Source organism: Oryctolagus cuniculus, chromosome 18 (genome assembly GCF_051225735.1).
Source record: "Oryctolagus cuniculus isolate XC-2025 breed Fujian yellow rabbit chromosome 18, ASM5122573v1, whole genome shotgun sequence".
NCBI lineage: Eukaryota > Metazoa > Chordata > Mammalia > Lagomorpha > Leporidae > Oryctolagus > Oryctolagus cuniculus.
In genome coordinates this window covers 16,355,012-16,367,032 of record NC_142884.1, presented here as the reverse complement: position 1 = coordinate 16,367,032, position 12,021 = coordinate 16,355,012, and the positions used below count along the sequence as shown (strand labels likewise).

The 12,021-nt window shown below is 46.5% G+C and overlaps 1 pseudogene; it reads left to right on the top strand.

Annotated features, from left to right (window-relative positions):
- The first annotated feature begins 1,225 nt into the window (after nt 1-1,225).
- LOC138846517 (small ribosomal subunit protein uS5-like) lies at nt 1,226-10,138 on the top strand (annotated as a pseudogene).
- Nucleotides 10,139-12,021: the final 1,883 nt, after the last annotated feature.

Below are 12,021 nucleotides of genomic sequence, written 5' to 3'. Positions count from 1 at the left end.
CTCACAGGGGCTCTCTTCAAGCTGGAGTTGAATCCTTGTTAGGGCCCCAAACCAGATTTGGTTCAGTAGGTGAAGGTGGGGCTCCAGGGGTGGGTGGCTCCCGTCCATCCTGGAGCTCAGCCAGAGGCCTTGTGGGGGGACAAAGAAAAGTCCAGGACCAGATGGATTCACTGCTGAATTCTACCAGACGTTTAAAGAACTAACTCCAATTCTTCGCAAACTATTCAGAACAGTCAAAAAAGAGGGAATCCTCCCAAATTCTTTCTATGAAGCCAGCATCACCTTAATCCCTAAGCCTGAAAAAGATGAAGCATTGAAAGAAGGTTACAGACCAATATCCCTGATGAACATAGATGCAAAAGTCCTCAATAAAATTCTGGCCAATAGAATGCAACAACACATCAGAAAGATCATCCACCCAGACCAAGTGGGAATTATCCCTGGTATACAGGGATGGTTCAATGTGTACAAATCCGTCAATGTGATACACCCCATTAACAAAATGCAGAAGAAAAACCATATGATTATCTCAATAGATGCAGAGAAAGCATTCAATAAAATACAACACCCTTTCATGATGATAACTCTTAGCAAATTGGGTATAGAAGGAACATTCCTCAATACAATCAAAGCAATTTATCAAAAACCCACGGCCAGCATCCTATTGAATGGGGAAAGGTTGAAAGCATTTCCACTGAGATCTGGTACCAGACAGGGATGCTCACTCTCACCACTGCTGATAAAATATAGTTCTGGATGTTTTAGCCAGAGCCATTAGGCAAGAAAAATAAATTAAAGGGATACAAATTGGGAAGAAAGAAGTCAAAATATCCCTCTTTGCAGATGATATGATTCCTTATTTAGGGGATCCAAAGAACTCTACTAAGAGACTATCGGAACTCATAGAAGTGTTCAGCAAAGTAGCAGGATATAAAATCAATGCACAAAAAACCCATGCCTTTGTATACACAGGAAATGCCATGGCTGAGAAAGAACTTCTAAGATCAATCCCATTCACAATAACCACAAAAACAATCAAATGCCTTGCAATAAACTTAACCAAGGATGTTAAAGAACTCTGGATGAGAATTACAAAATCTTAAAGAAAAATAGAAGAGGATGCCAAAAATGGAAAAATTTTCCATGCTCATGGATTGGAAGAATCAATATCATCAAAATGTCCTTCTCCTAATTGCTAAGGTTTCCACGACATTATAGGGGAGAGATGTGCTCTCACAAATGCCAGCGGTCCTTACTATGGATCACAGATCTCCACAAGCCAACAGCTTTAATGGAGAGCCTACAAGTAAGATTCACCCCAATTCTAGTGGCCACTGCTCACCTCATACAAAAGCCAGGCCCAATCCCCACTGAATGGGAAAAAACAGGAAGCATCTGGGTAGAGCAGTGGCCAATATTACAACCCAAACTTGGCATCCTTAGAGAACTGGTACAGGAACAATAGGAAAAGAGACACATAGAGCCCTCCACTAGCCCTCATAACACACCCATTTTTGTGATACCAAAGAAAAGGAAAATATAGGCTACCACAGGATTTGAGAGCCATCAACAAAATCATAAAAAAGATGGGAACATTCCAGGCTGGCATTCCCCATCCAGGGGCCATTCCTAATGGATACCACATAGTTACCATTGATATCAAAGATTGTTTCTTTTCCATTCCCATCACAGAGCAGGATAAGGCCTACTTCACCTTTACAGTATGAGAGCCCAATTTCCAGCTCCCTGCAAAAAGATTTCAGTGGACAGTACTCCTACAAGGTATGAAAAATAGCCCTGCCATTTGCCAAAAATACGTTTCTCATGTGACCAGCACACTTAAAGATCAGTGCTTGGTCATACATTATGTGGATGATATCTTACTTGCTCACGACAATGCAGCAACTCTGAATGCCTGTGTAAGTGATACAGTAAGAAATTTACAATTCCTGGGTTTGTCTATTGCCACAGGAAAGGTACAATATTTTCCTCCCTTTCAATTCTTGGGTTATCAAATCTCCTCCCATGTATCTCCAAAGGGCCCAAACCTAAAAGTCAAGTATAAATACTCACTTAATGAATATCAGCAACTATGCGGCCAAATCAATTGGCTGAAGCCCTTCCTTCCCCTAACACCTGCAGAGCTTAGACCACTATACGATTTACTGACTAAGGGGAACAGACCTTCTTCAAAAATCACATTGACAGGAGCAGCCAAATCCACTATAGAAAAGATCAACACCCAGTTATCAAGTTTAAAAACCTCAGGTGCCTCTATTTGCCATAACCATATATACCCTCAAGGCCCCCTTAGGAGTTATTTGGCAACAAAATAGACCACTTTTTTGGGTGCACATAGCCTGGAGCGAGTGTCGTAAAATAGTTAACAAAGTAGATGCCATCCTTATGATGGGGCTTAAATTAAGATATTATGCCAATAAGATATTTAACACAGAGCCAGACATAGTGGTCCTACCCCTATCACAATTAGAACTGTCGACAGTGATGCAGATTACCATGCACTTTCCCAGGACAGGTTGACCTGCCAGCAGACAGGCTACTCCAGATGTTACAAACTTTAGAAATAGGCTATCCAATACATGCTTTCCCTGCTAATCAACCTAAACCCATGGCACCATGTGCATTTATGGATGCCAACAAGTTACTGCTTGGAATAGTGATCAAATCCTCAAGAGAAAAAGATAGGATCCATGTAGAACCCCATGGGGGATCAGTACAATTGGGAGAAAAAAGGGCAATAATCAAGGTTCTACTCCTTAGCCAGGATGGGCCGGTAAATATGTTTTCGGACAGCAAATACTCAGTACAGGTAGTAAAGACGATCCCCTTTGCAGTCTTTAACCTGACCAATAAGCCAGTTGACCAGATGTTCACAACACTTGAAGAGCTGAGAACAGAAAACACCCATGGTATATCTCACACATAAGATCACATACTGGGTTACCTGGCTTTATTTTCCAAGGCAACAAAAAGGTTGATCATCTTATCTTCTGCAACACGGCTTCCATTGGACACCTAGAACCAGCATGTATTCTACACCAAAAATTTCATATTTCAGCAAGTAACATAAAATTGCTTTTCCCAGAGATAACAATGAGCCAATGCAAACACCTAGTGCACTCTTGCAAGAATCGTGCACCCCTCGCCCCATTAGGCCCACTGCAACAAGCAGTAGTGACCCCGTGAGGCCTTGCTCCTAATAAGCTCTGGCAAGTGGACGTCACCCACATGAACTCCTTTGGTAAACTTCAGTTTGTCCATGTGGTGGTAGATACTTATTCAAAGGCTGTATTTGCAACAGCCCAATCTGGAGAAAAGGCTAGTAATGTGATAAAGGCGGTTAAATCAGCCATGCTCATCCTTGGTGTCCCCTGGACCATAAAGACTGATAACAGGCCAGCGTATACATCACAGGAATTTAATTTCTTCCTGACATCCTGGAACATACAGTCTGCCACAGGTATCCCATACAACCCACAGGGACAGGAAGAACTCATAGGATGATTAAAGATTTCTTACAAAGACAGAAAAACAATCATATGCCCCCAGACCCACAGCTTGCCTTGACAGAGGTCATTTTCACTATCAAGTTTCTTAGTTTTGATTCCCAAGGGATCATCCCAGCTTATAAACACTGGGGATCCTTTCCATCCGAGACCCCAGCCCCTATGGTTTGGAGGAAAGACCACCTGACAGGAGAATGGAAGGGACCACACCCTCTGCTAACCAAGGGTTGAGGATATGCTTGTGTCTTTCCAGAGAATGCAGAACAGCCCACTTGGGTACCAGCCAGAAGCATCAAGCCTGCAACTGACAGCCAACCAGAACCAGCTGAACAAGACTGAGAGTCTGCCTTGTTAGCAGATGCACCTGCCTTATCATCCTACCGTGAGAAACTGCCCATAGCCACATCCATTACTGCTTTATACCCCACTAGCTCTGTTCAGGCCCTCTAATGGCCCATAGCCTGCGTGTGGTCATGCCATTCCTGATTACCCTGTTCCTCATTACTACCCCCATCTGAGCAAGCGCTCCTGTGGTCTCCTGTTTTGAGTGCTGGTTTGTCAATGACAAGTAAGATCCCCTGGGGGACAACCTAAGACAGGAACAGTCATATATGGAGACCACATGGAAATGGGGTCAACAAGGTTATGACCAAGAATCATGCCTCCCATTGCTCAAAAACGAAAAAGGGGAAATGTGGTGGAATGAGAAGGTGAGAATGTCATGCCAAGATGGCCACTGGCAACAGAAACTGCCTGGCAACAGGCTGTGATTGGATGGTTTTGGGAACCACACAACAACAGAGCCTGACTGACAACAGGTCGTGATTGGATGGCTTCAGAAACCACATGACAATAGAGCCTGACTGACAACAGGCTGTGATTGGATGGTTTCAGAGACTGCTTTGCAAAAGAGCCTGACTGGCAACAGGCTGTGATTGGATGGCTTTGGAAACTACCTGGCAACAGGCTGTGATTGGTTAGGGCATAGACCGCCCCTTGACCGGATTGGCTGCCTTGGCTATATGAGCAGCTGTAGCAACTGAAATAAACAAGTCTGCTTTCACCCAACTCTCAGGGTCTGTGTGGTGACTCTGTGCCTCTTGCCCCCACCATGCTCTTCCTCTCAGAAACGAATCCACCACAACAAACATGGATTAAAGATCTATATCTACGACCCAACACCATCAAGTTATTAGAGAACAATGGAGAAACCCTGAAAGATATAGGCACAGGCAAAGGCTTCTTGGAAAAGACCCATGAGGCATAGGCAGTCAAAGCCAAATTAACAATTGGGATTGCATCAAATTGAGAAGTTTCTGTACTGCAAAAGAAACAGTCAGGAAAGTGAAGAGGCTACCGAGAGAATGGGAAAAGATATATGCAAACTATGCAACAGATAAAGGATTAATAACCAGAATCTACAAAGAGATCAAGAAACTCCACAACAGCAAAACAAACAACCCACTTAAGAGATGGGCCAAGTACCTCAATAGACATTTTTCAAAAGAAGAAATCCAAATGGCCAACAGAAAAAATGTTCAGGATCACTACCCATCAGGGAAATGCAAATCAAAACCACACTGAGGTTTTACCTCACGCCAGTTAGAATGGCTCACATACAGAAATCTACCAACAACAGAGGCTGGGGAGGATGTGAGGAAAAAGGGACACTAACCCACTGTTGGTGGGAATGCAAACTGGTCAAGCCACTATGGAAGTCAATTTGGAGATTCCTGAGAAACCTGAATTTAATCCTACCATACAACCCAGCCATTCCACTCCTTGGAATTTACCCAAAGGATATTAAATTGGCAAACAAAAAGCTGTCTGCACCTTAATGTTTATTGCAGCTCAATTCACAATAGCCAAGACCTGGAATCAACTTAAATGCCCATCAACGGTAGACTGGATAAGAAATTATGGGACATGTACTCTATAGAAAACTATACTATAAAATCCTGTCATTTGCAACAAAATAGAGGAATCTGGAAAACATCATGCTGAGTGAAATAAGCCAGTCCCAGAGGGACAAATGTCATATGTTCTCCCTGATTGGTGACAACTAACCAAGCACCAAAAAGGAAACCTGTTGAAGTGAAATGGACACTATGAGAAACAGTGACTTGATCAGCCCTTGTCCTGAATGTTGATGAACAACTCAATACTTTAACTCTTTTCATATTTTTTGTTCTACTTAATATTGTTGGTTGAACTCTTTAATTAACACACAATTATTCTTAGGTGTTTAAATTTAACTGGAAAGTGATCTCTGTTAAATATAAGAGTGGTAATAAGAGAGGTAGGAGATGTACAAGTGGGGACATGCTCAAGCTGACTTGCCCCAAATGGTAGAGTTAGAAACATACCAGGGGATTCCAATTCAATCCCATCAAGGTGGCATGTACCAATGCCATCTCACTAGTCCAAGTGATCCATTTAAGTTCACAATTCATCATGATAGGACTAAGAGTCAAAGGGATCACATAAACAAGACTAGTGTCTGCTAATACTAATAGAATTAAAAAGGAGAGAATGATCCAACATGGGAAGCGAGATACACAGCAGACTCATAGAATGGCAGATGTCCTAAACAGCACTCTGGCCTCAGAATCAGCCCTTAAGGCATTCAGATCTGGCTGAAGAGCCCATGGGAGTATTTTAGGCATGGAAAGCCAAGACAATCTGGCAAAAGAAAAAAAGACCTAAACGAAAGATCTCTGCGAGTGAGATCCCAGTGGGGAGGAGAGAACTTCCACTTCGCTGGCCATGGTGCTGACCAGTGGCGGCCTGGGCCTCAATGCCAAACAGAAGGCCAGCAGCTCAGGGGCTTGGACATTTTTTGTTCTTCACCCTGCTCAGGGACTTTGCATTGTAGTTCAGGACAGATGGAATCTCATTTTGGTATTGCTGGACAAAAGCCATGGATTACTTGAGATTTGTGTGTGGAGTCTTTATTCTTCTGGTCTGAGCAACACCTACAGAAAGGGCAGCAGGGCCTTGGGCATCTTGTTTGAAGATGTCGGACAGCTGCCAATCAGAGTCTCTTGGTATCAAGGCTAAAGACCACAGAAAACTGAAGTTTCATCATTATCCTATATAGTCATCTGCTTAGTCTTTATTGAAGTATCTAATGGAATTAATTACTTTCTTTTGGAAACACAGGGTTGATATATTATATATTTTTTGTATGCTGGCTTTCTGTCAGCAAAATTTCTGAGTAAAATCAACACATTCACTAAACAGGGGAAAATACTAAATGAGACAGAAATGTACTTTGTACTCATGTCCCCTAATATCCGATAGCTCTGAGGATGGTCAGTTTGGTGCGAGGTAACTTATGGACTGAGTACAGCATATGAGAGGTCTCTACAGGGAAGTGTGACCACAGGTGTGTGGCTGACCACACAGGTGTGTGTGTATGGTAGAGAACATGGGGCTCTGGGAGAAGTGTGAGCAACATTGACACAGATTGTATCCAGATGAAAATGCACCTAAAGGATCACTCAGTAGAGCTTGGACTGTATGCTAAGGGCCATAGTGGGCCATGAAAAGCTGATAATGAAAAACGTGATATAAGTATCATAGAGTGTAAGTCCACAAGTTTGCTATTTTTCTTCCTCCATCATCATTTTTCCTTCTTCTGGATTAAAAATTTTTCAGGATCTCGGCCGGCGCCGCGGCTCACTAGGCTAATCCTCCGCCTAGCGGCGCCGGCACACCGGGTTCTAGTCCTGGTCGGGGCGCCGGATTCTGTCCCGGTTGCCCCTCTTCCAGGCCAGCTCTCTGCTGTGGCCAGGGAGTGCAGTGGAGGATGGCCCAGGTGCTTGGGCCCTGCACCCCATGGGAGACCAGGAAAAGCACCTGGCTCCTGGCTCCTGCCATCGGATCAGCGCGGTGCGCCGGCCGCAGCACGCCGGCCGCGGCGGCCATTGGAGGGTGAACCAACGGCAAAAAGGAAGACCTTTCTCTCTGTCTCTCTCTCTCACTGTCCACTCTGCCTGTCAAAAAAAAAAATTTCAGGATCTCACAGATTTTCATGACTTTAACTAACATATCTGAAAGAGCTTTGGGAAATCCAAGGCTTATTTTAGCCTCCAGCTTGGAGGCTACACTTCAGGGTCAGGCAGCCCCACAGTCTGGTGTCTGTGGAAGCTGCTCATGGCAGGTGCAGGGGAGTAATCAGATCTTGAGCCAGGAGGAAGAGAGAAAACCTAGACCCAACTACTACTCAAATAACCAAACCTCTCATGTGAACTACCCCCTGAGGGAACACCCTCAAAGACGCAAAAACGTACCACTGGCCCCATCTCTCACATGCCCTCAATATACCAAATCTCCACCATTAATCCACCAAACATCAACATTAAGACATTTGAGCTTAAACAACTCCCTGAGTTTTGGGAGACAAGTCCTGTTGTACCTACACATAAGCTCTATCTCCTGTTTTTGTTGTTGGTCTAGAGTTTACAATAGACATCTTCTCTTTACCACACACTGCCATCCAGTGATACTGGACTTCTTCACCTATAATATAGTAACCCCACAACAACAGGTTTCCATTCACCCTCTTATGCTTCTGCAATTTCATAATTTTACTTCTACCCACATTATAAACAATACAACATATAGTAATAATTTTTGCTTTAAAAATGATCATTTAAGGCAATTAAAGGTAAGCAGTCTTTTATATTTATCAACATGCTACCCATTTTCAGTGTTCAGTGTTCATTTTTATAAATTTGATTTTCATCTGGCATCATTTTTCTCACATGTGAAGCATTTAATAAGCTTATGTTTTTAAATGATTTATTCATTTATTTGAAAGGCAGAGTGACAGAGAGGGAGAAACAGAGAGAGAAGAGATCTTCCATCCACTGGTTCACTCCCCAGATTCCCACAAGAGTCAGGGCTGCACCGGGCCAAAGCCAGGAGCCTAGAACTCCAACTGTGTCTCCCATGAGGGATGCAGGGATCTAGGTACTTGGGCCATCCTCCGCTGTTTACCCAGGTGAATGAGCAGGATGCTGTATTAGAAGCAGAACAGCCAAGACATGAACTGGTGCTCTGATGTGGGATGCCAGCATGGCAGGCAACAGCTCAACCCACTGCACAACGCCAGCCCCCTAAGCTTTCATTTTTTGTCCCCAAAGACTTATTTATTTGAAATGCAGAGTTATGGGGGTAGATGTGGGAAGAGAGAGACAGAGAGAGATCTTCCATCTGCTGGCTGATGTCCCCAGATGGCTGCCACAGGCGGGGCTGGCCAGGCTGAAGTCAAGAGCCCAAGCAGCTGTCCAAACAGTTGAGCTATCTTCTACTACCTATCCAGGTGCATTAGCAGGAAGTTGGGTTGGAAGTGGAGCAGCCAGGACTTGAAAATGGATGCTCTTATGGGATGCCAGAGTCACAGGTGGCAGCTTGACCCACTGGGCCACAGCAGCGCCCCAACCCTGGGTTTTCCTTTTAATAAGGGTCTGTTGATGATAAATTCTGTGTTTGTACCTTAGGGAATGAATGCCGGTATTGCCATATCTTCTTGGAATCAACATGAATTAAGGACAAGGCCAGATAATCAGAGACATCTGCCCCAACCCAGGATGCACCCTACCCAGGACAGCTCCAAGAAGGCACAGGAACCAAAGAGGGGTTGAAATTGGCAGGTGTTTCATTCTGAGCCTCAGGTGATGCAGAAAGTACGAACTCAAAAGAAATGGGCTGAGACACTGAATGACTGAGTCAATGCCCTCTTCTGGGTTTTATATTTTTTTAAATTTATTTGACAGGTAAATTTATAGACAGTGAGAAAAGAGACAGAGAGAAAGGTCTTCCTTCCTCTGGTTCACCCCCCAAGTTGCACCGATCCGAAGCCAGGAGCCAGGTGTTTACTCCCAGTCTCTCATGTGGTGCAGGGGCCCAAGCACTTGGGCCATCAATCACTGGCTTCCCTGGCCACAGCAGAGAGCTGAGCTGTTAGAGGAGCAACCGGGACTAGAACCCAGAGCCCATATGGGATGCTGGCGCCCAGGTGGAGGATTAACAAAGTGAGCCATGACTGGTGCAGAAGCAGACGCGGGCTGGCCAGTGGACCCGGTTCTATTGCCATTGGGGCTACAACGGCCACATCAGCCTGGGCATGAAGTGCTCTAAGGAGGTGCCCCTGCCATATGAGGGGCCATCATCCTAGCCAAGCTGTCCATCGTGCCCGTGAGTAGAGGTTACTGGGGGAACAAGATTGGCAAGCCACACAACGTGCCGTGCAAGGTGATCGGCTGCTGTGGCTTTGTACTGGGGCACTGTATGCCCCTACCAGGGGCACCGGGATCGTCCCCGCTCCTGTCCCCAAGAAGCTGATGCTGATGGCTGGCACTGACAACTGCTACACCTCAGCCCGGGTGCACTGCCATCCACGGCAACTTTGCCAAGGCCACCTTCAATGCCATCTCCAAGACCTACAACTACCTGACCCCTGACCTCTGGAAAGAGACCGTGCTCGCCAAGTCTCCCTCTCAGGAGTTCACCAACCATCTCATGAAGACTCACACCAGGGTGCCATGCAGAGGACCCAGGCTCCAGCTGTGGCCACAACAGAGGTTTTTACACAAGAAAAATAAAGTGGATGGAGCCTTCCAAAAAAAAGAAACAAGAAAAAAGAAAAAAGAAACAAAAAATACCCTAAATATACCACTCTGTCTCCCCCATCAGATAAAGAAATAAAGCCGAACCCCTCATCCTCCCGCCTGCGTCGTCCATCCTTACTCCTTCATTTGCGTGCAGCCCTGCCTCCGGCTTTACCTCCACGCAGTCAGTCCTCAGCGGACTGACAACCCTGGGGTCCTGAGGTGGGGCGGGGATCCTGGCTCCCTCAGCCACAGAAGCACTGAGTCAGCCTCTACATTTGCCCCAGCTCCCACTGGGAGACCCCTATGCTGTGGGCAACCGAATCATCCCCAAGGAGGTGGCGGGGTAGGCGCCGAAGCAGCGTGGGCGCTATGCCCTCAACCGGGCAGGGACCTCACCATGGCCCCGCCCCACTCCAGAGAGCGCGCCCGGCCCCAGTGCTCTGGCTTGGCACCTCGGCTTCCCGGCTCTGGGAGCTCAAGGGACCAAGCGCTCCTGCCAGTCCCTGCACGCTGCCCTGAGCAGCCGCTTCCTGGCACTGCCGCCCACTGTGTAAGGGCTTCATAGTCCAGATACCCAAGAAGGAGCGAGCTAAAGCCCAAAGCCCAGGTCTCTCCCTGGAGGGGTTTTCCAGTCTGTTCTCCCAACACTGCCGTGGGCCAGTTCTTTCCTCTCTGTTAGCAGATTGATTTCTTTGGAAGGTGGTTCCAGAAAGGGAGAGACAGAGGACACAGCTCTTCCATCTGGTGGGTCACTCCCCGAATGGCGAGTCCCTGGGGCTCTACATGGAGCCCAGCACTTTTGGAACCTACTCCACCAGTTTTTTGGCTCCCACTGGAGCTCCAAGAGGGGGTGGCCCAGGCCTCTGTGGCTGTCCTGGGTTGCATCTGTTCATTGATTCCGAGTTCTCTGCAGCTCTGCTGTAGAAGCCATGGCCAGGGTCTCTGTGCCAAGTCAACCTAAATTTTGATCTTCAGTGGTCCTGTGGGAAATTCTCCACTGCTGCTGGGTTGCCAGGGCCTGGGTCACAGAGGCACAATCTGCACAACCCCCCAGGCGCTGGAATCACACACAGAGCTGGGGCTCCTTTCACCAGGGAGAAAAGGATGTATGCACCTATTTGAATGAGCTACAGAGAGAGAGAGAGAGAGAGAGAGAGAAAGAGAGAGAGAGAGAAGTCTTTTATCCACTGGGTCACTCTCCAGTTGGCCGCAACAGAGTTGGATCAGAAGTGGAGCAACTGGGACTGGAACCAGCGCCCATATGGGATGCCAGCACTGCAGGTGGCAGCTTTATCCACTATGCCAAATCGTTGGGCCCTCAAGCGGCGTCTTAATCACTGTGCCAAGCATACACCCAAGCAACAGAATTTTAGTTTACTTTTTTAAAACGACTATTTATTTGGAAGAGAGAGAGAGAAATCTTCCATCTGCTGGTTCCTTCCCCAAATGATCTCAAAGGCTGGGGCTGGGCAAGGCGGGGTGGCAGGGGCCCAAGTACCTGGGCCATTGCTGCTGCTTTCCCAGGTGTACGAGCAGGGAGCTGGACCAGAAGCAGAGCAGCTGGGACTCTAGCTGGTGCTCCAATATGTGATGCTGGCATCTGAAGCGGTGGCTTAGCTCTCTGCCATGAGGCCAGCCCCAGAGCAGAACGTTAAAGATGGGTTTCCTTCATTGGTTTTGGAGTTTCTGGAATTGAGTCTTGGGCCAAAAATGCTAGAGGTTCTGAATAGTACAGAGAGCAGCAGTAGTCCAGGATGTGAACTGTTCCTTCAGACACATAAGACAGATGTATCTGGTGCCAGGATTCAGCAGCTGCCTGGGGCATTGAATGTGGTGACTCCATCCGTGTATTTCCAAGTGCTTGTGCGTAATGA